This window comes from Chelonia mydas, chromosome 12, assembly GCF_015237465.2.
Source record: "Chelonia mydas isolate rCheMyd1 chromosome 12, rCheMyd1.pri.v2, whole genome shotgun sequence".
Taxonomy (NCBI): Eukaryota; Metazoa; Chordata; order Testudines; family Cheloniidae; genus Chelonia; species Chelonia mydas.
Genome location: NC_051252.2, coordinates 23205446 through 23229774, shown reverse-complemented (window position 1 = coordinate 23229774; position 24329 = coordinate 23205446). Strand labels below are relative to the sequence as shown.

General features: G+C 41.1%; 1 long non-coding RNA gene across 1 annotated transcript in view; it reads right to left on the bottom strand.

Moving 5' to 3' along the window:
* Positions 1 to 2808: 2808 nt before the first annotated feature.
* LOC114019234 overlaps positions 2809 to 24329 on the bottom strand; it is a 168137-nt gene continuing 146616 nt past the window's right edge. Inside the window, exon 4 of the long non-coding RNA XR_006285246.1 lies at positions 2809 to 7819. This is a non-coding gene — a long non-coding RNA (uncharacterized LOC114019234). The remainder of the gene's footprint in view (positions 7820 to 24329) is intronic.

Below are 24329 nucleotides of genomic sequence, written 5' to 3'. Positions count from 1 at the left end.
TAATCTTAAAGATCTTGACATGAAGCTGATGTTTCATCTATTCAAAATGTTGGCTGTATTCCCACTTGGTTAGGTGTGTAGCATATGACTTGAAAATTTCTGCATTTCCTGGCTTGTTCTTAGCTTCTGTGCTTCTTCGAAGAAGTTCCTGTATACAAGAATGTGCATTTCTCACTACATCTTTTAACAAAACCAACAATACAGAAACAAAGTTGCTCACAGCCAGGAACTCCTGCAACACATCTGGTCTGCAGCTCTGTGCCCTGTGAAACCAAGTTTTCATGAAGAAGAAAAGGAAGAGGCAGAAACTTACTTGTGGCTTTGTCTCTGAAAAATTGGCTCATATTACCTTTGAGTTCACACTGGCTTTGAGCAAAAGAGTTGTCTAAAGAATGCATTTTCCTTCTCAGATAGATGATATTCTACATATTTAGGGAAATTTGTTCATGCTTTGAAATCTATTAACAGTCCAATCAAATGGGGCCATGAAGTATGGAAATCTTTTAAGGTTAAATAGCTAGTTATCAGTTATCAACTTCCCAGCAGCTCCTGTTGAGACAAGCTGAAACTGATGTATCATCTACAAATGTCTGAGATTAGATCATCTAAGATATTTGATGCCAGACATTTCAGAGGTTGTTCTTACTTTTGCAACCTCACTAAATCTTTGTGCTGCATTTTCAAGGAACATAAAGAACTGCACGTAGTATACTTGGTTACCAGCTGCTACTATCTGACTGCTGTGGTTGGCAACTGTAAACCTGTGTGGCCATTTTGAAACCATAAAGAGATTAAAGACAAGAAGAGGAAGTCCAGCAGCTCGAAGATGCTATCATCAATTCACAGCTGGCCTTGAAACAGGAAGCAAGTGGAAACATGGCATAGAAAGCATGAGCCAGCTATGGCAAAAAGGCAGAAACAAAACACAGAGCCTGGTGGAAATGCTAGAGATTATATGTATGTATGTAATACCCACTCCTGGTAGGCCATAGATTATGTATATATACATAATACATAGTTCTCATGGGTTATTTCACTATGTAAACTGCAGGCCAGATTCTCAGATGGTGTGAACTATATAGCTCCATTGACTTTAACCAAATGCCTAAGTCTTTTGACATCCCATGAACACAGTGTTTTTCATGTGGGTCCTTAGGTGCTTATACAGAGCTTGAGCAGTGCACATTTAGCAAAGAACTCTTCTTCCCTCCACGTGTTACTGAAGTCAAGCGGGGATTTGTAACTGTCTGCAATGGAAGCAGGTCAGGCCCTCTCTGAAGAATAAAAGTGAGTGTGTCTTTTCCGTAGATTAGCTCAACAATTTAAAACCCAAGGAAGACTGAAGGTTGGATCCTGCTCCTACAGCAGTCCAGTGGAGCTTTCCATTGACTTCAGTGGGTAGGGTCAGGCCAGTGTAATTGTATCAGGTGAAGTGGGGCAAACCAAGCTGAGAAAAGACACCGCTTCTCACCACTCACACACAGGATTGGAATGGAGAGACAATGTCATCGTCACCTTAGGATTTTGCAAATAATGAAAAGGGTACTTTAGTGAAGTGACATTTAAGGTGAACTGTGGGAGAACACAGGTGGAAAGGAGGGGCACAGCTCCTGAGCGCAGTTCCGGGGGCTGTGTGACTCGTGCCCTGTGGCAATAAAATCAGAGACCTGCACAGCTGCTTCATTCTCTTCAAGTAAGCTTTCTGAGACAGAGGTGGGAGGTTGTCCTGGATTTCCGCGACCGCACCCTCAAGTCTCAGAGTAGCAGCCATGTTAGTCTGTATTCGCAAAAAGAAAAGGAGTACTTGTGACACCTTAGAGACTAACAAATTTATTTGAGCATACGAAAGCTTATGCTCAAATAAATCTGTTAGTCTCTAAGGTGCCACGAGTACTCATCCTCAAGTGTGGTATGGCTGCTGTGTGCTGCACAGCTGGAGTACTTTGGCTGTAACCCAGACTCCCCGGCACAGAGTGGATTAACATAACCAAAAGGGAACCCTTTTGTAGAGCTGATTTACCCACCCTCACCACACAATTCTCTGCTACGAGCTTAGTAGAGAAAAGGGGGCGTGGTCAGGACAGCCTGATGATCCTGGCATATGTTTTGGCCTCCTGTGTCCATTGCAAGCCAGCGTAAGTTAGAACAGCCCTTAGACTGCTCTAATACAGCATGGGAAGAACAGGCAGGACAGTGAAAAGGAGAACATTAAGCACTGACTTGCATTCTGTGCCATTTGACCATGCCTGATGATCTGGCCCACAGCTTATTAAACAATTTAAACTGCCATGTTCACTTCATTTTATGTTTTGTTTTTTTAATGCAGCTGCTTAAGTTGTACCTGTACCATGTTGCATGTATTGCTTGCATCGGGTTGGATTAAGGTGCAAAAAGCTTCTGGAATACAAAAGCGCCCATTGTAAGAAAGCTGACATTCATGGCATTGTACTGATTTAGAGCAGAGCTCAGCCCCAGCCTACCGAGCGTCAATGAATAGAAAGCAACGTGGGTATGTTCAGCCTGAGCAATAACATTCAATATCTCCACCAGTGATGTAATGATGCTAATCCCTTAATTACTGGCAGTGGGAGAGTTTGGGAAAACCTGCCTAGTAAACAAGTTCACCTTATGAAACCAAAAGTTTGCAAGCCTAGAGAAAGCTTAATTAACTAAGTGGCGAAATTAAGAAAGGGGGGGAAATAAGGGAATTAAGAGAAAACAGAAACTAAAGAAGGGAGAAAATGAATGAGAAGAAAAGACAGGCTTCTCACTTGCACTATGGATGCATGATTTTTTTTTTAAAAAAATGTTTTTATTGATTTTTCCCCAATTTCTCTCACACTTTTCACAATCCATTTCACAGTCATTGCTGAAGTCTCTCCAAACCCCTGATGTTATTTATTATTATGATTGTACCCATTGTGGAGAAAACGTAAGGGGAGACAGATTAGGGGCCTTGCCTGGAGATCCCATGGGGATGAACTAGAAGAATCCAAAAGATCTGAGGCAGTCACTTGCCCTAACCAATAGACAACACTGTCTCTCTACAATAAACTAATAACAGAACTCAGCTGAAACTGGCATTAGGTTCTAACAGGAACACTAGATAGAAATTCAAAGGGAACAAAAAGCAACAGACATAATATACTTAACTATGCGCTAGGCTGTGGTTTAACATTCTGCCCTGAGTAAGGGGCAATGTGTAGCTCTTTGCTGTCCCAGAAGCAAACCAGGATGGGAACTCTGACTCTGAGAATTGTAATTCATTTCCTGTTCCCTCCCATTTTGTGGGGGAGGGGAAGGGAAGAGTAATCTCTTACTGGTCTACATATGCAATGGGTTACTTCCCCCTATGAATCATCTCAGCTGTTGCGACTGGTCCATTGTGTGGGGGCAGAGTCCTACCCACTCTCATGCCTGGGAGAGAGAGAAGCAGCCCAGAGGAGACTGGTGGCACTGGTGCACTGAGCCCTAGGACAAGTAGTTGGAACAGGGAAGTAAGGAGGTACCCTGCATTTGCAAGTAAAGCAAGTGATGATCTTGTCTTAAGAAATAAACCCTGAAGCCCCTTATTCAGTCCTAATTCAGATAAACTCACATTGAAATTACTTGGAGTTTGTCTGGGTTAAAACAGTGTAAGGGCCTCATATTTGTCCTTAAGACATGAATCATCATGGAAAGATTTCAGACTTAGTGATCGTCCACCAGTTTAGTGTCTAGGCACATGAGGGGGTGCTTTGCCTAGGTTGGCACTTTCCTTTCTGATCCGTAAAACATTTTATCATGGTTTTAAAAACCAACGGGGCTTAGGTCCATGTGCATTTCACGATAGAGCCAAATGTTGTTGTGAGGAAAATACGGTATCGAATGGAAAAGTGCTGCTTTTGCCTGCACGTAGAATAAACACTGGGCTAGGATTCTGGGAGTACCACACTCTGAATACTACGTATATTTACTAATAATAAATCAGAGTCTCAGCAAACTTAGCAAAGCACAAAACAGTCAAACATCTGCAAATCTCTGAAAAATTACTAAAAATTATCTTACTAAAATAAAATATAATACAGCAAACAAAACTCTGAATAAACTGTTCATTCATAAACTTTCTTCAACATGATAGTTCTCATTCTTTATTTTATTTTCAGGCTCCTTTTGGTTAAGTGTGCTGTTCTTTTAACACTGCTTATATCAACTCATCTGCAAACTCAGTCATGGCTTCAGTTTGAAGAAGGTTCTGTCTTAGTTTTAATTGTGAGGAGTGTGGTATGGGCCCCATCCAGACATATAAATATATCTGAGAGATTAGTAGAGGATTATATCTTGCTAATCAGGTGACCAGTGCAGCAACATAAGGACATGTGATAAAGGTTCAGGAGAAAGATAAAGCAAATGTTAGGTACATTTATATAAAACAAATGAGGCACTACTTCAAATTCACACACACACACATGCACACACACACCATTTTAAAATGTGCTGGATAAATCTCCATTCTGTAATGAGTAATCTAGGCTGATAAAATTTTGTGAAATTTACAAGAAACAGAGAGAAAAAGAGAAACAGACATACAGACCTGAGAGAAGTTTCAGTAACAGCAAAAACGGTGTTCTTTGTGACTAGCCTGCTAAATTATTTGCAGTGTTGGTCCTAGGCTATGAGAGAGACAAAGTGGGTGAGGTAATACGGTTTATCGGACCAACTTCTGTTGGTGAGTGACACGTTTTTGAGCTCCACAGACCTTTCCCAGACCTGAAGAAGAGCTCTGTGAATATTACCTCACGCACCTTGTCTCTGACATTCTCAGATCAGAGTTGCATGCAATCATTCACTACAAATCGCTCCATCCAGAGATATTAAAATAACCTTAAAACACCTTCTAAATTACTGTTCTCTTTTCTCTTCCCAATGCAGATATAGGGCCAAACTTTTCTACTCTATTGACTTTAGTGGAGCCAGGAATAAATTTGTTCCATTGACCTTTGTTTCTTTTTAAATTTGGAGTAAATGTTATGAAGAAGATGGAGAGAGCCAGACAGTGCAGGCACGTGCTATGTAAACTTCCCTACAGAAGGTCTGCTGATACAACACAATCCTGACCTCCAAAACCTCTGCTATTCTTGCAGTCTGATTTTCTTAAAGAGAAACTGTTACTCATGAGACTTTATATCCATTTGTTTTGTGATATGAACAGATGTCTTCTAGCAATTAGACTGAGACCGAACGTATTTCATGAGTGACCTAAGGTAGATTTGAACCTTGGCAAGTGTCTAGAAATAAAAAGCTAATGAATCAGGGAGGTACAACAATCCCTCTATAGTTAAGGTTGAAGCTAGATGATATTAGGAGCTTGATTTTCAGTCTTCACCTAACTTCTGCAAAGCAAACAAATAAAGGAGAAATGTTACATGCCATCCCAGGGTAAACATTTTCTGGAATGTTTAGGGCACATCATGCAAGGAATTTCAAGTGGGGAGACATTACAATTTCATTAGGGTTCATTAAGATTAAGAGTGAGGTACAGTATTAGTGGTTTTGTGGTTACTAATGAATGTACAGTTAGTTTTATGATACACAAAGTACTTAGCATTCTAAAAAGGCACTGGAAAAAATCTAAGGGACAGATTCTGTCACCCATACTCCCTTACCTTGCTCCTTGAGTAGTACCATAAATTTCAACTCTCTATGAGTTTAAATAATGAAATGATTCTATGTGCTGGGTAGGCTAGAGGTTGCATGGATGTACTCTGATTAACTGCTGCGTGTGGTGTGCTTGGTCACATAATAGGAATGAATCCAAGGTAATTAATTCTGGGAACATTGCCTCTGTTTACAGATGCAGGAAGACCTGGCTCAAGCAACCATCCAAAGGAACAAGAAAAATCGGTTGCCTTTAACTAAACTGTAATAGAAATCTTGGGGGCCGTTTAAATTTGTTGATAAAACAGCAATTTAGCTATCGGAGGTAGTTCCTGGTGCTACTTTCAGTGCACTTGTGTTGCTAGAGAGGAGGAGGTGATTAATTTCCTACATAAATAAAAGGTTCAGCACACATACTAATCCTTAGGTTTATTCGGATTCTTAATGTCAACAATTAAGGACTTAACTTGTTTACTGTTTAACTATGTTGGCAGAGCTGTAGATTGGTTTGTGTGGAGATGTTTATAATGAGATTCAGCAGCAAGGGAGCAATAGAAAAACCATAGAAATGGAACAGATCTCAGGAATAGAAGCTCAGTATTGTCCTAATAATTATGTTGGCAGCTGTATTTGCATGAAACCATGCTTTTTCTGTGGTACTCAATTAAGGTTATTCAGCTGCTTTGATGTGTTTAGAAAAAACCCAGTGGCATCCAAATAAGTCTAATAACAAAAATGCAATATGATGTTTCCCATTTCCAGCAAAGGGTAACAGAACAGATGTTCCTTATGTTGCCATGTTTCATCAGCACAGGGGGGGAGCAGAGGAAGTTTGTAATTCATAGTGACTGTGCCATTAAACTAATGTAGTACAGAATGTTTGCAACGGAAACATACAGATCTGAACAATCTGTTTAGGCACTGAGTAAAAAAAATGATGAGTGTGACCTTTTAGGTTAAAACTGACCTTTTAGGTTAAAAAATAATTCAACAAACCAAACCAAACTCCCTTGGCCTCTCCTCTGAAGAATATACAGCAATGAGTTTTTTGGCTTGGCTATCAGTGGAATCCATCCAGTTCCAGTTTCTTCTCATAGTTGCATCCAGCCCTGCTATGGATGCTAAAGATACAAAGATAAATTATTCATTTTACCCAGTTGTGACTGGTTAATTTATTGGAGTATTATGCACATTGCCATACTACTATATAGATAAGCTCAGACACTACAGTAACGGGGCCACATAAGTAACTACTGTAGCTAGCTAACTAGATTGCAAATTGATACACAAGCCACTTCAAGCCATACAATTAACTCTCACTTTCTAGTGGTTGTTTCATAGCAAGGCACTGGACCACGGTGCAAACTCCAGTTACTATTTCGGTGTGGGAGTTTGGAGTGTAGGTTTTCAGATCTCCAAAGCAGACACAAGGTGGCAGCATTTTCAGAATATTGCCACTCCTTTCCAGCTCTTCCTTCCTCAGTGTCTTTCTGACCCAGGATGGGCTATGGGATGGTGCTTCTGGGCCCTGGCTGCCCTGCTTGCCTGTCACCTGCTGACCCTTGCTCCCAGTGCCTGCTTGCTGCATTCCAAGGCCCAGCCCTTCTCTAGAATTGAAAGGCTTGAGACTTTTGTTTCCTGATGGAGCCTGAAAACAAAATCCTTATGGGGGCATACATAATCCCACAGTGCCTATGCGGCTGGAATGCGTGTGTCAGTACTGGGACGTGATTCCAGCTACTAGCTGGATGCAGTCACGCAGAATGCACCATTAACCCACAAAGGATCGGCAGCAGGACAATCAGGTAGAAGTCCCATACCACTCCCTAAACATTTTTGTTGTGTGGTTAAACAGACCCATGCCCAGGGACACAGTAACTCGAAGAGGGGAAGGGAACATATTGTCTTGTCAGAGTTGTTCAAACTTGTTGATGCCTTCTTCGCAGACTTGTTTGCAAAACGTTACAAAAAACGAATGAAGCAAAACCCTAGAGCTTCATGGACCTGATTAAAACCTGTATGAAGGCCACCTTAACCAAAGCAGACTCCCAGAACTATCCCTTGAGCTAGTGTGATTATGCTGCACTATGTAGGTTAGAGAGTTATACATTTCCCAGAGGATACTGTTGATTGAACAGGGACCTCACCACATCACCAGCAATTTGGAGAGCAGACGAGAATCCTGTGAAGCAAAACACAGTAGTTTAGCTTGATACTTTGGGTATCTATAGCCAGTAATTGAAATAAAAGGAACCTCAGCACAGTCTACATTTATTAGAGAGAACAACCTTATTCCTTCGGCAAAGCATCACTGTGCAGCAGAACGCTTTGTTGGAGCACAAGTGTTTGCATATTGCCATGAACTCTGTCATCAGCCCTAGGGGGCCCTGTTCTCCTCTTCATATGGGCCAAATTCTCTGGCCCATGTAAGGCCCACAATAGGCCCAGGAAGCGGCTGAACAGGTCTGGTTCCTGCTCTATGCAATGGGGCAGAATACAGTCAGGCCACACAGAAGGGCTCTGCACACGAATACAGCTCCTTCGCAGGCTCTGCAGCAGACAGCCAGGGATGCACTGGACAAACCCAGCCTAGAGCTGCAGGCAGGCAGTGCTCACAGACCAAGATTTGGCCGGGCATAGTTTAAATTCCTATTTGCATCAGTGGAAGCGAAGAGATGTCGTTAGGGTCTATTCTCCTCCCCATCCCTGGGCAGATGTCCCCTGAAAATCAGCTGAAGTTATTCAGATGGCACAAAGGGAGACTGCACCCCCTAATGATTCATACAACATGTTGATCATCACGAAAAGCAAAATTCTCTTCTCAGATCCACTGGGCTGACCTCAGCTCCACTACTCAGTCCCTCCTACACATGCAGCTCTTGTATTGGGACCTGGGTCCAAAAGGACACTCTTATCCACAATGTTCTCGATTATATTAGCATGTTTGGGGGGAATCAGGGCACAAAATGGTCAATACTTGCTGTAAAGTATTTGTCTAGAAGCAATACAAAGGGGTTAATGGTTCAAAAATTCCCATTGGGACAGACTGGGAACGGAGACTGGAAAGATTGTTGGAAAACCGCATAATATCAAGGCAGGAGTGGATCTCAACCAAGGCAGAAGAGATCGGAGACACTAGCAGAGAAGGAGACACACACAACTCAGAGGATGCCAAAGTAAAATGTCCAAGGGATCCAATACTGACTGTTTCTTTACTTCTGTGCAATTGTAACCCACACACCTCTGGGGTGTGGTGTTCTGTCCCATCTAGTGGCACCAAGACCACTTAGAGAGAGAGAGGCTCATGCACTCAGCTCCAGAGGCCCCAGGTTCGACCTCACCCACCGATGACCGGAGTCTGTCGGCATTACACAATTCTTCTGGAACTCTCTATGTGCCGACTGGGCTCTTAGTGCTGCCTTCAAAAGCAAGTCATAATTCCCAGACCTCAGCCTCAGTCCTGAGCAAGTGACTAGCGCCTCCAGCAAGTTGCTGAGCACCTTTCAGCTTCCACTGGAAGCTAAAAGGATCAGGCCCTTTGACAGAACTGGAGTATTTTCACTGACCTTCCCCCAAATCTCCAGCCCTGTCTCACTGTGCCAAAGTAAATAAATAAATAGACTAACTAGCAGAAATGCCTTAACCGGACATTATTCTGGGCTGATTGGTTGTGAAACTTTACTCTAAACCCCAAAACCACAAAAACTGCCAGTTTTCCAAGCCCTGTGTTTTTCATAGCTCTCATAGCATTCTGAATAGTTTGCATTATTTCAGACATAGAATAAATATACATTTAAACTACTTGGATTATTGACTCAGCAAAAATGGCACTTAACTCATTGCTGGGTTTCTTTTCTCTATGAGGGAAATAAGAATTAACACTATTTATCAACCACTAAAGCGGTTATTGGAAATCTGTTAATGCTGATGGTATCCCAAGTGCCTGGAAATGCATTGGTATAAAATCCATTTTACAGCTGTGCTGTTAGCTAAAATCACTTTAAAATGGCCACTAATATCCCTGTAGCCTTTATGCATTGAAAACTCATTTTAATAATACTTTGCATTTACACAGAACATTTCTCTGGAGGATCCCAAAGTGCACAACAAACATTAACAGAGCCCAACACCATGCTGTGAGATAAGTGTCATTGTCCCTGTTTTTCAGGTGGGGAAACTGAGGAATAAAGAGATGAAGTGACTTGCCCAGAGTCACGGGTGAGTCAGTGACTGAGGCAAGGACAGAACTCAGGAACCCTGAACTCCCAGCCCCCAATTCTAAATATTATATCCGAAGTTTCCTTAGCTGATAAGGGCCTGATTTTAAAAACAAGAGGCCATGGCCAGTATGAATTTTGTGCACACCTCTGCATATCTGCTTTTGCATGCACATCCCCACAAGTGTGCATGCACATGGGTACCCATGCAGTAGCCATGGAACAATGGCTTGCCCGAGCGCAAGTTCATTTTGCATGTGTACCCTTGCAATAAGTATGAAAGCATTTGCAGGAGCAGAGGTGCATGTGCAAAAGCATATTTAACTTCCAGCACCCTTTTGAAAATCAGGCACAAAATGGCATGTCTGAAGAGTTCTTTCAGAAATATGGCTGTTCTCACTTTCAGGCTGTGCTCCTAGATAATTCCATAAATTTACAAAGAACAACGGCAAAGGACTACTCAAAGCTAACAGGGAGTTTGGGGAGCAAGCTTACAACACACACAGAAATTCAAATACACAGGAGTCAAGGACTTGAACCAGACAGCCTTGTATCCTGCTTAAGGTAGTGAATTAAGACACCCAACTATAACAGTGATGCCATACATGATTAACGCTTTGCACCAAATTATGCTAATATCATTACCTCAAGGACACAAATTAATTCAGTATTACAGAGGTGGGCATGGAAAATCATCCTGTATATGACCTGTATGGGCAGATTTCCTGATCCTGCAATAGCTGGTATTAATATCTCACTTTATAAACTGAAGTTGTACTTAGTGAAATCCCCCCCTCCATATACAGTATGAGAGCCTTGGTCACCCCAACCTTCTTATTTATGAGTGGGAGTGATGGTGTCTTTACTGTCAGCCTGAAAATCATATGTTAAAAAAATTGTCTTTATCTGTTTTACTAATAATGTTTTAGATGAAAAGTAAAGGAAATTTTCTGAGCTGAGGAAGTGATGCCATTTTTCTTTTTATGCTGATACAAAGTAATCACTTACTCAGTTAGGGTTGTATTCATTCCTGGAATTAGAACTGGACAGTAATTGTGCCCATAATAGTAAGTGTACTTTCAGATTGACTTTAGTTATTCTGTGATACATTCCATACAGTCACCCGAACTCTTGTATATTGAGGAGAGTTAGTTTTGTTCAGAATGAGCTTCTCTTATAGTACAAAAATAAAAATTAACATACAGTATTTCAGAAAAACTAAACATTACATTGCCTGCTGGAATGTCAGACTATAAAGTACAGAAGCTAATGAAAAAGTAAACTATAGGATGATTAATTTACAGCATTAAATATACCCAGTTCAGAGACAACACTATAGATGAGACTGAGAAAGAATGTAAAAGAAGAAGAAATACGTTTTTATGGTGAAAACGAGAGGTTTATTTTCAAAGCTCCTGAGTTCCTGCAACTCTCTCTGATTTCATTGAAGCTGTAGACAGCTCAGCATCTCTGGAAAACAGAGCATGCCTTACCACAGCTTCTAATTGCATAAGTGGCAGTATGTTTTAAGTAAATGTATTGCTGCACAAAGGCGCTGGATTTGCATTCCCGTAGTCCACTTTTCATCAACTAGGTTCAGTGCCAACAGAGACATTGTCATTGAATATGCCTAAACTTTTACTTCTCGACATTAGAGGATTATCCAGTTACCAAGTACATTTAGAGCCAAATTTTCAGACACTGGCCTCCATTTTAGCAATGCAGTTATTTGCACCCACTAGTTAGGTCACCCACAGAATGGAGGTCTGGCTAAGACTGGGCTGTAAATCTAAGTCTGAACCCCTTGGCCTCTTTCCTGATATCACGACAGGTGCCAGTTAGTACTAATTGTGGTGGGTTTTTGACATGTTTCTAAGCAGCCACTTCTCTGCTAAGAATTGGATGCAACCTCCAACACACTGTGACTAGGCCTCCAAACACCTTTCAGATGATAATTCCTGATCACTAAACACATGGGCAGAATTTGATGACCTAGGTGAAATGCTATCCACCCCATTAACAATCCACTGGCACTTTTACTCTGGCCCTCATTTTTATTTCCTCTTCAAAGCTCATATCACCACAGCAACCATCCTAGCAACCAAAGAAGATTGGACATGGCTTCCCATCAATGCAGTTCTTAGCAATGGCCAGAGGAGTCCACATTTCCCTCCATCTCATCTGGATCTGGTATTGTCCCTTATGATGTTACTAGAATTTCTTGCTGTTCTTTTGGTGATCATTCATCTTCCATTTTAAGGGAATATGTGCCATGTGCAATTCTCATCTAGGCTTATTACACATGACTTCAATAGAAACAATCATGAAACAACTTTGAAATAGTGACTAATTAGACCCATGACACTTTAACCTTTGATAGGTCACAATGAGTGCCCAATATGGGGCCGCACATTCTGGACATCTAAAAAGAGAAGAATATCAAAGCAGAGATCTGCTTGGCAGGTCTAAAAGGGTATTCTCGCTCATAATCTAATGTAATTCTCAGCATCAAAGAGGCTTTATGATCATACCTTATCATACTCCTCAATTCTTCTAAATTTTGTGGCATTATCACAGTGTTGCAATCCTTTCCCCTGCTATTCTTTATTATTATGGTCATGCCTAAGGGCCAACCAAAAGTAAGGCCCCATTGTGCTGGGTGCTGTAAAAACACAGAGCAGTAGATGATCTCTGCCCAGAATGCTCACAGTCTAAATAGACAAGCAAGACGCAGGGTGCTGGAAAGGGTAGAACACACAAGCAGAGTGAACCATGTGATGGCAGCAAATATCATGGTGGTTGTACTAATTTTTGAGGGGGGGTAGGTTACTTAGGCAGGGATCAGCTAATAGGAAAGAAAAGGGAAGGCAAGGTCGGGGAGAAGCAATTCTCTCCCCACATTTCAATACAGGAAGGACGTTGGCAGAGGTCAGCTGCTGCACAGTGGGTATGCCAGTGCTTCCTCGTTTAAAACCTATCGTGGCATGTTTCAACAGCAGAAAAATATGTATTGCAACAGCAAGTATCTTATGGTTTATAGCCAGTGCAACTGTTATGATTACATTACAGTGCTGGTGTCCCTTTTGTGGCTACAAATTTCAGAAGCGCCAAACCATGTTTCATACAGTTATCTGACTTTTTACAGGTAAAGCTGATTTTACTCATTTATGGCCTGATACTGCAAACCTTCCATGCCTGGCTCCCGTGGTGGGAGCTCCCAGCATGGGCAGCACAAAGAAATAGATCCTTCATTTTAATTATTTGTTTGCTTATGATTTATATATAGTGGCCATTGTGCACTAAGGAGGAGATTTTCAAAGGCACATATGGAGTTAGAGACATCCCGTTCCCATGGATTTCAGATTGAAAATCAGTGGGAATTGGGTGCCTAAATGCCCTTTAAGAAAAGGAGTACTTGTGGCACCTTAGAGACTAACCAATTTATTTGAGCATAAGCTTTCGTCAGCTACAGCTCACTTCATCGGATGCATCCGATGAAGTGAGCTGTAGCTCACGAAAGCTTATGCTCAAATAAATTGGTTAGTCTCTAAGGTGCCACAAGTACTCCTTTTCTTTTTGCGAATACAGACTAACACGGCTGTTACTCTGATAAATGCCCTTTGTACCTTTGCAAATCTCCTCACAGGTGTTTCACAAACGAGATCCCTGCCCAAGTTGCTTACAAAGCAGCCAGCTTACAGAAGGATGAGAGGGGCTGCGATGTAACAAAAAAGCCTGTATCTGAACGAAGGGGTGTTGTTTTGGTTCACTGACAGCCCTAAAAACTATATATGTTTCAAGATGAAATAATTCGTTTTTTTTTAAAAAGTAAAAACAACACGAGACTGACCATCAGCAATTAAGTTGCAATGGAATTGTCCTTAGATTGCCATAATGTGCTGGTGGTATTTTATGGGCACAGAGTATGCCCGATAGTAACAGAGTCAATCACTATGAGGAAAAGCCATGATCAGCATGAACAATGCAGGAAAAAAATCAAATAACGATTCAACTCAGTCCACATAGTACCATGTTTATCTAGCCTTAGAGTTATTAACCCTCAATTTGCTCATACAGCTCCTGCTATCAGTGGAAAAGTCTGGGTAAAGATCAAGGCTAGAATGTAGTCTTACAGCTGAATAAACTAGGAGCCGAACTTGACCCTCAGTTTGGCCTTATCCAGGCAGAGCTCTGTGCCATACCCCACTGGCTACATCCCTTCACACGCATGTAAATGAGGGCTGCCTTTGGCCCTATATTATCCTTAAGGGCCCAATTCAAATCTGATGTAAAGGGGGCAACTCCATCAATTTAGGGGCATTTCAGCCAATTATACCTGGTCTGAATTAAGCCCCACATCTCTTCAAAATCCTATTGAAAAGGTTCACAAAAATCCTCATTTGCAATGCATACTGTAGACTATAATCAGAGTAAATCTGTAAACCAATGCACTGTGGCTGCCAAAGACGAATTACAAAACTGGAAATATTACTTTTTTTTTCTCAAATGAAGCCTGAAGCAAAATGAGTTTCTTTGCCAGACACCTTCAAATCTCCAGGGATTAGCTTCCCAGACTGGCATAACCAGATGCTTTAAACATAGTTCTGAGTTGGCATTAAAGGTGTGGTCTCTGGCTTTCAGTTTTGCACATTTAAAATCCTTCCCAATGCTGTCACAATTTCTGAGGCGACTTGTTGCTGGCCATTGTTGTGTTGCAATGGAAAACCTGTCCAGTGTCCTTCAACCACTAACCCTTGTTTCCATTGAGGTCATTTGTGGCTCAGGTGAGCACAGTGCCAGAATAGCAAACTGTCACATAAGAAGCCCGTCTAAGCTCAGGAGCTTCTTGTCGTATGACTGGTGTGGACGATGGCCTTTGCTGTGAGCCTGAACAGCACCATGGGGCTCACAATGAAGCGAGACCCTTGAAAACAGCAGAAAACCCTCACTGGCAGGGAACTCAGACTAAGCCACTGAGAGGATGAGTGGGAACATTCAGAACCAGATCCCGGTGTCATGTTTTCAGTGTGATTTCTGTAAAGGCATCTCTCCAAAAGCAGAGGAGAGGAGGCACATTATAAACTGAGTCCTCAAATAGGATCTTGAAGAATTCCCACCCCCCACCCCTGAAAATCTGAAAGCCTGAATATTGGAAGGGAAAAATTCACATTAGTCATCAAGATGCTTCAAACTACTCTTTTAAATGCATTTCACCCAAAAAGCATGAGAGGAATTGAGGGCGCAGATAAGGCATTTTAAGGCTCAGCCCATCTGCTATCTTTGCCCACCACACACACAAAAAACACATCAAAGAAATGTAATGGTCTGTTCTCATTCATGCATATGAATTATTTACACAGAGATGCTATTAGTATTACAAGTTTCCTGCAAAAGACTTGTGTTTTGATGTCAGAATAGACCCCTAGATTAGGAGAAAAAGAGAGAAGGGAAATGAACAGAGCAACATATAACAAACTAAGGCTTAAGGGTTCATGGGATTTGCATTCCTGAAAGATGTGGGGACCCCACCCACGCAAGCCTGCTGGCAGAAGGTGGGAACATACCCTGGTTGATTAATCAGTTTGATCCTGCCTTATTCCACAAAACAAACCACTCAGCCCTTCAAGAATATTTTGCATTTTGTCTTTTCCAACAAGGGAGTATACCTGAGCCCTTGTCTACACTGAGGGGTGAAATCCTGGCTCCACAAAGGCAATGGGAATTTTGCCACTGACTTCATTAGGGGCAGGATTTCACTCCCAGTGTAGCTATTATTATTAATAATCGTGTCTATTATGTTAACAGCTAAAGATCCAATCAGGACTGGGGTGCCACTGGGCTGGGCACTGAACAAACACCGACAAAGAGACTCCAATAATCAAATGCAAAAAAGCTGTTACATTGATAGGGGGGTCGTTTTCTCCTCCGCACCCCCATGTTTAACTTCTAAGTGGAGAGAGAGAGAAGATTCAGTACTTTAAAATATTAGCATCCAGGGGTCTTATTTTCAGAAGAGCAGGAGACAAGGTCGGGTCCAACTGCATGTCTAATTTGTTCATGTACAATCAGATTCTGACAGTACCATATGCCACAAAAGGTCTGTCATGTCAGTGGCACTACTTGTGGAGTAGTTTCAGAGTAACAGCCATGTTAGTCTGTATTTGTCACGCGATTACAGACATGAAAGTTGCGATATTACAACAGAAAAACTTCAAATCCAGACTCCAGCGAGAGACTGCTGAATTGGAATTCATTTGCAAATTGGATACAATAACTTAGGCTTGAATAGAGACTGAGAGTGGCTAAGTCATTATGCAAGGTAGCCTATTTCCCCTTGTTTTCCAACCCCCCCCCCCCTTCCTTCCTCAGACATTCTTGTTAAACCCTGGATTTGTGCTGGAAATGGCCCACCTTGATTATCATACACATTGTAAGGAGAGTGGTCACTTTAGATAAGCTATTACCAGCAGGAGAGTGGGTTTGGGAGGGGGGGGGGGGGGGAAGAAAATCTGGATTTGTGCTGGAAATGGCCCAACTTGATTATCAAACACATTGTAAGGAGAGGGATCACTTTAGATAAGCTATTACCAGCAGGAGAGTGGGGTGGGGGGAGGTATTTTTTCATGCTTTGTGTGTATATAAAAAGATCTTCTACACTTTACACAGTATGCATCCGATGAAGTGAGCTGTAGCTCACGAAAGCTTATGCTCAAATAAATTGGTTAGTCTCTAAGGTGCCACAAGTACTCCTTTTCTTTTTGTGGAGTAGTGTTATTCAAAGTGAGTAAGGGTATGAGACTCTGATCATGTGGTCACACAAATGGTCACATAGGTGCCAGCATTCATGCCAGGTTTTAAACTTCACCCTTCAGTCATTCTGTGCCAAAGCAGTTCATAACAGTGTAGTTAGAGTTTTCTACAATAGGAAAAGTATAGTTTTTTTCCCCCCAATCTCCCATAACTCAAAAATATTTGAAGAAATCTTTCTCATCCGTGATTCTCACACACACTCCACTTTGGAGCAGAAACCAAACATGAAAAATGTCAGTTCCCAAAGATGCCTGTTTTAGAAGGTTAGGCACATGTGAAAACCTAGGGTTGTAATGTTTTGCAACCCTAACGATAGCAGTTTTTTGATAGATAAGCAGAACATAATCAGCCAAATTCAGCAAGGATAACAGGGCTAACACTCTTACAAAAGGCTCCACATGATCTCTAATGAGCAGCATAAGTGACCAGCACGTCAGTTTTACAGCTCCTTTGAAAAACAGCACCTCCAGCATCACAATACCCCATCACATCATGCCAGGGCAATGGCTCTGTAGTAAGTCAAAGGGGAGAATGCTACTTACTGAATTAACACCACCTTCCTTCAGTACCTAGGTCATCTGAGAGCTTTCCTGTTCAAGTGCTGAGCCAGACCTGCTTAGTTAGTGAAATCTGGTAAGACCATACAAGAAGAAGATATGACTGCAAGCCAAATCTTTGAAAGATTATCAAGAGATTTTGTCTTTCATCCCTTTTTGGAGGGAGACTGAAGGAAGATCATGTTAAATTCTTAAATAATAAAATACAATATGGTTTTACCCCATCATCTTAGTAATATAAACACAGAAATGACAAATACATGTCTAATTGCACAGCTATTTTGTGGTAAAATACTTCAAGCCTCTAATACTATCAAAAAAGAATTACTTTAGTTAGCGACTTTGGAACATTATTTTCCTTAAAATTTGGAAATTGCTGAAATTACTCCCAATTATGAATTGTTCTCGTTGGGAGCAATACATATCACTGTCCCTCCTATCCATTTGGTTGAAGGGGGTGGGGAGTTAACTAATGGTAAATTCTGAGATGTGCTCCATCATTCATAGCTAGATAACATTAGTTCTTTAAGATCTCTTAATTTGAATCTGATTAGAATGCTTTTGTTCAATGCATTTGGAGAAAACAGCAGATGCAGGTGTGGGTGTATAGTTATGGAAACTATAGGCCTTTTGTTAGGACACATGGTGATGTTATGTTCAGTAAAGGTTTTAGCCAAGATTTTCAAAACTTGGAGCCTAACTTTTAGACAATAACATCCATATTTAGGCTCCCAAATAAGAAGCCTGTTTTTCAAAACAGATGAGTACCCAGCAGGCTCCCATTGAAGTCAATGAGGGCTCAGCACTTTTAAAAAATTGACCCCCACTTATTTAGAAATTTAAATATGGATTTGGGAGTCTAATTTTAGGCTCCAGAGTTTTGAAAATCTTGGAATGAAATCCCGGCCTCACAGAAGTGAACAGCAAAATGCCCATTGACCCCAAGGTCTTTATGGAGATTAATTTGAAAAGACCACATTACTCCTGAGTAACAAAGCCCCATGTTACATATGCAGGCCTTCCCAAGTAAGTGCTAATAAAACCATTATACTATGTATTTTACAGAATAACTACAGGCATTTTAGAAGGGCTAAGGATGGTTCTAAACATGTTTATTGGTACTTTTTATTTTCATGTACAATATATCCCCATTTATCTGAATTCCCTTTATCTGAAAATCCTAGTTATCCGAATCCACATACCCCATGTAGCCCTATGTTAATTACTTTGAATAATTTCTCAGTGAGCCTCTTAGTGCTAATCGATACAAAGCTGTTGATTAGTGCCAATGGGCGCTAAGAGGCTAATTGAGAAGTTATTAGTGCTAAAGTAGGACTACATGGGGGATGCGTTGTGGATTTGGATAACTATGATTTCTATATCAATGAAACAGCAACTCAAAATGGCACTTATGTTTATCTGAACGCCTGGTTATTTGAAAGTTTCAGATGTCCCCAGGCCATTTGGCTAAACAGGAGTGTACTAGATTCTGTACATTCTCATGTATAGGGGCCCCTACTCACTCCCACTGAAGCCAATGACAATTTTGTCTGTGTAAAGACCTCAGAACCAGTTGCTATGCATACACAAAGTATTGTTTATAAGGAAACTGCAGTGCAGTGAAAATTACTATAATTAGATGGTTAGTTTCAAAGATCATGAGTTGTCCTACTGCACCTTCAGGGTTTCATGAAATATGTGTGTCCTCAGAAAGAGCTGTCAAAATAGACACTGTTTTAGTGACCCAAAGTCTCTCATTACATTTATCTTATCTCCCACCAAACACCTTTGAAGGAACATAATTACAGAAGTCAAAAGCATCAGAAGTGTTTTCTGATAGCAACCTAGTGATCTGTCCATACGATGGTGAGATATGGAGGTTTGATTGTGATGCAACAGGAGAAATTGTCCACCTTACAGTTGTGCCATCCAAATTACCAACAGTTAAAATGACTTCCTTTCAGTAATGGACAGTGCTTCCCTGCTGCTCTGTAAAGATCTTAATCTCTTATCTGTGCTACTTCTACTTCCTAAGAAACTAGAGAGCAAAGAACCTGATTCATTTAGCGTTTGGCTTTTGGTAGCAATCTCTGTTTACTGCATTTCTCCATAAGAGTCATCTGAAAAACATGCTTCACTGTACAGGAGCTGTGCAATGGAAGATAAATGTAAAATGATAGTGGCGTTGTTCAATGTGGTTTATCTTCTCCTCCACATCACTATTCTCCTTTCCCTCAGAGGTTTGTGAATGACCCATATTAACCGTTCCTGAGGAGTATGGAGAAGATGCATTTTGGAAATGAGATTGAGCTAGATCCTCAGCTGCTCCAGCACTCTGCTTAGTGCCGCTGAGGGAAGTGACAAAGATCGGTCCATGCCCCCTTAGTTCTTCATTATCCTGGGCATCACTGGGGACCATTTTGGTTCCTGACATAATCTAGAGCATTCACAGGGCTGCTCTGAATTACACTCAGTTGTAATGACAGTCACAGGACTGTTCCACACCTGGGGACTGTTGGAGCACAGCAGCATCCCAACAATGGAGCCTGGGGATGACATTAGTTCTTCACAGCCAGCGAATCCCAGTCTGATTGCTGAATCTTTTTTTTACCTGCTTTGAGCAGCCAAAATGCAAGTTATCTTTTGTCAGCAGGACAGGCCTACACACATACATCATCTATGGTATGTGAAGCCTCGGAACATGAGGCCAAATTCACTACTGGCCAATGTCATGGGAGATACGCCTGCTTAGGCCAGCAGCAAGTCCCTTTTACATGAACAGGTGAATCACGCCAACATGAACTTTGATTCTTTGGGGGAGATACACTATAGACAGAGCTTTAAATACACCTGGTTACTTGAGCTCCTCTGCTTAAAATCACAGAGTGTCTCCTTCAGTTTCAGGAGGTGAGAACCAAAATGGTACTTTGCCTCCAAACAAAGCCTGGCATTTATTCATTTTCCAGGGCTTTCTTAATGCCAATTCTGTAATATTCTTCTTTCAGAGAAATGTTACTAATAATGAAGACATTTCGTGAAGAGTTCTAAGATTTATACCAACTGGCAGTACACTCAATCTCTAATTGTTTTTTGGAACAATCATCATCTTATTCATTGCCAATCCTTTTCCCAAAATAATTTGGGCCATGCTATCCTGGTTTAATGTAGCTGTTGAACAAAGATATATAAATATTCTACCGTAAGGGGTGTTAAACCCTGAAGCATCCAATTAAGAGGTAGATAATTAATTACTAGCGGTGAACAAAGACCATTCAGTAGTATAAGCTCTGACTTTGTCCAATTACTTTTATACCAAGATACTGAGGTGATTTTGTCAACAAGTTTAAGCAAAACGTCGGAATGTCCTCAGCAGAGAAGGAAATTTTATATTGTTTTGAATTGACTAAAGAAGTATTGTAACCCTTGAAGTTGCTTAGGTCCTGTGGGACTAGCCTGGGATTTCAAAGTCAAAATTAACTGCAGTTAGAGAATGATCAAGATCTTGAGTTATCTGGCTAAGATTGCAACATATCCTTGTTTTATTTATTTATTTATTTACTTTATTAGAAAACTCAACCGGTCTGGCTGTATAGCAAATGCTGAATAACTGTTTCTATTCTTGAAGTTCTAATATTTGAAAAAAATCTTGCAATCTAAAATCCTGTTTACCAAATCATGCTAGACTACTAATAATACAAATCATAATAGACTACTAGACTACTAATACTACTACATGCGCTGACTCCATGGGTGCTCTGGGGCTGGAGCACCCACGGGAAAAAAATGGTGGGTGCTGAGCACATACTGTCAGCCCCCCTACTAGAACCTCCCTCTCCCCCCAGCGCCTCCTGCCCACCCGCATGCCCCACCGATCAGTATCTCCCACTCCTTCCCAGCGCCTACTGCCTGCCACGGATCAGCTGTTTCGTGGCGTCAGGAGGCATTGGTGGTAAGGAGGAGGAGCAAGGGCGCAGTGCATTTGGGGGAGGGGCGGAACTGGATGGGAAAGGGGTGGGAAGAGATGGAGTGGGGGCAGTGAGGGTGGGAAGAAGCAGGGTGGGGCCTTGTGGGAAGGGGTGGAGTGGGGGCGGGGCCTGGACAGAGCTGGGGGGACCACCCTCCAGCAGATTAGAAACTCAGCACCTATGCTAATGATACTTTTACCCATTTCTGATTATGACAAACTATTATTCTAGCAGACAGATCATATTGGTCCAAATCCAGACCTGATTTAAGCAGCTGCAATGGCTTACAAATGTTGAAATTTGGCTGATTTAATTAATTAAATAAAACACAAATACAAAAGTCAGATGTGAACCGTAACCATCTCAGAACATTCTGAGGGATTTATTTTCAAAGCTAGCGATGCCCTTAGCTTGTGTCTATAAGTAGTGTGTGATTGTATTTCAAGTATTTATGCATGCAGATGGACAGTTGTATATCTAACTGGCCATTTGCCATGGATACGATCAATTGTGCATGTAAGATATGTGGAATTTACATACCTCTAAATTTGAAAATCAGGCCCCGAGTAAGTTCAATAAGGGTTCCAAACACCCCTCAGAGACAGCACAGGTGAATACAAAGGTGAGTTTAATATTAAATTTCAGCATTTATCCCAAATGTTTAGTATAGTCAAACTGTTATGCTCCATTTGGGTTACATATCTTTAACGGGACACTTTCCTGTGGTTGCTGCCCAGTGATATTTGGCCACTTTGTATTCTCTTTTCAGCAGTGCAATTATAAAATTAATTCACAACATCTGGTTTCTGTTATGGTATAAACATGTCTCAGGAGTATTTGAGTGAGAGAGCCATGCAGCTGAGCAGTTCTGGAAGCCAAGCTACAAAGGAAAGGACTCACATTCCCTCAGAGATACCTCTGCACATGCAGCATTCAATCCTAAGTGACTGTGTTGGTGTTATTATGCGATTGGGATTCTTTGCATGAGTTTATGGACATAATTTACTAAAGGAGAGAATGCACCCTCCCTGTAATGGAATGTTTCACGAACACAAAATAACTTCTTTCCAGCCAACCTGGATTCCCCAGCATTCTGAGAGCAGCTGGAGATGGCACATTTAGCAAAATGAGAGTGTGTCGGAGAATTGCTGATGCTTGGTGTTGATGAGTGTGTGTGGAGGGAATGGTCTGTTTAAAATAAGGTCCTGTGAGACATCAGGGATTTATCAGGTGTGTGTGTTGGAGGGATGGCTCAATTTCTCCAACATAGCTTCCTAATTAGGACATCCACTCCCCATCCCAAATCCGGATCTTTAAATTGGCAAACAGGCACCTGAAATGGGCATTTATGCAACTTCATGTCAATTTAAGCATTGGCTAAAAGGTGTGAATGCCCTATTTAGGTTCTTATCTTTGGAAGTATGGGCTTCCATACGTGTATGAGGGGAAAGGGAAAGCCATAAGCCTATCCCATAAAATGTAGTGGTCACATCTACCTTGGCACCTCACTGGTTGCATAAGTGCTGCGAAATCATTTCCCTTCGAGGGCAGTGTTGTTCCTTATTGTACATTCTATAGTGCTTTGTCTAGTCTAGGTTTAAATGTTACAAGTAGAGCTGGTTGGGAAATGACTTTTTTGCAAGAAAAATTTAGACGAGGATTTTCTTTCTCTCTCTCTCTCGGTGTACATATATATGAATAAAGTATGGGTTCCCATACTTCAATGAAAACTGCAAATTTTTAACAAAACCAGATTTTTTTTCTGCCAAAATTTCTCTTACTCCAAACCACCATATTCCAGTGAAAAAATGTGGGTGGACAATTTTCAATCATCTCTAGTAACATGTGATAGGGGAGATCCATGCTATCCTCTTACCATGCTAGAACACAACCCTGATAATTTCTTTAGACAAGTTTTATCAAACCAAAGCCTGAGATTTGATTTTGGTCACGTGGAAACCTACTTGAGTTTCCTAGAAAAGGACAAGATCATTAGAACATCCCATTAATTCTACAAACCCTGGAGCAAATCTGCAACCATACCAATACAAAGTGCCAGTGAACAGTCCCAAGATTTAAGTGCCATGCACTGGGAAATAGTAGCTGTTTTTATTTCAAAACAAAAAGAGAAAAGGAATTAATCTCTATTCATATTCTTATCATCCTAAGTGAGTGGTGACAGGTAGGGTGTAAACATAAACATATGCAAAAAAGTGTGTAGGTTTTAATTAAGTGAACCTGACTGAAAAAATAATTGGGATGAAAGCTATTCTTAGCAACTGCGTTCTGTTGTTTGATTAGCATGAACACTTGTTTACCGTTTTGTGACTACAGTTTGCTCGGGTTTCAGTTATTTAGAGATGAGCACAAGCAGCTGTGTGAGTCTTGCCAATCAGTCAAGGCCCAGGTGTCTCTTGCTCTAAGATATCAATAAACTCTGGTTTGTGTCTCTCAGTGGAGTTTTGTTTCACTAGATTGCACTGGTGTATCTACTAAATCCCATTCTTGGATGAAACCATTGAGAGAGCTCCTTCAGTGTCAGATTTTTTCCTCTGTTACATGTCCCTTGCTAATTATAGAATTATCTGAAGGGCTTTTTAAGTGATAATGACTGTAAAACACAGTCCAATGGTGCAATTACATTTCCTCTCTCTAAGAGAGGCTAAAGATTAACTGATTTTGTCTTAACATGCCAGTTTTTTTGATAACCTCGTAATGTTTCCTAATCTCTGACTAATTTCCAACTGATAATCTAAGTAGTGTAAAATAGGTAACACAAAATTGCCATTATAAGCATTTTTCTGCAGCAAGAACATCGAGAGCAAAAGAGAGTAGAAATAATCAGACTTTAGATTCCTTCACAGATTATTTGGATTTGGATTGGATCGATTGGCATAACGGCTAGTGTAGATTATAAAAACATATTACATAATTTTTCATACTCTGTAACTTACAAATAAACAAAATTGTATGCACTGTTTGCTCTCAAGGAATGATTTGCACACTAAGTTCATCTTCAAATTCAGTTTTCAAGCAATTTTTCTGGATTATTCTCCCCTAACAGCCAGGGAGCAATGCTAGATAAAGCATCAGATAGAGAAACTGCTGCTCTGGCAAATGAATGACCAGATAGGCATGAAAAG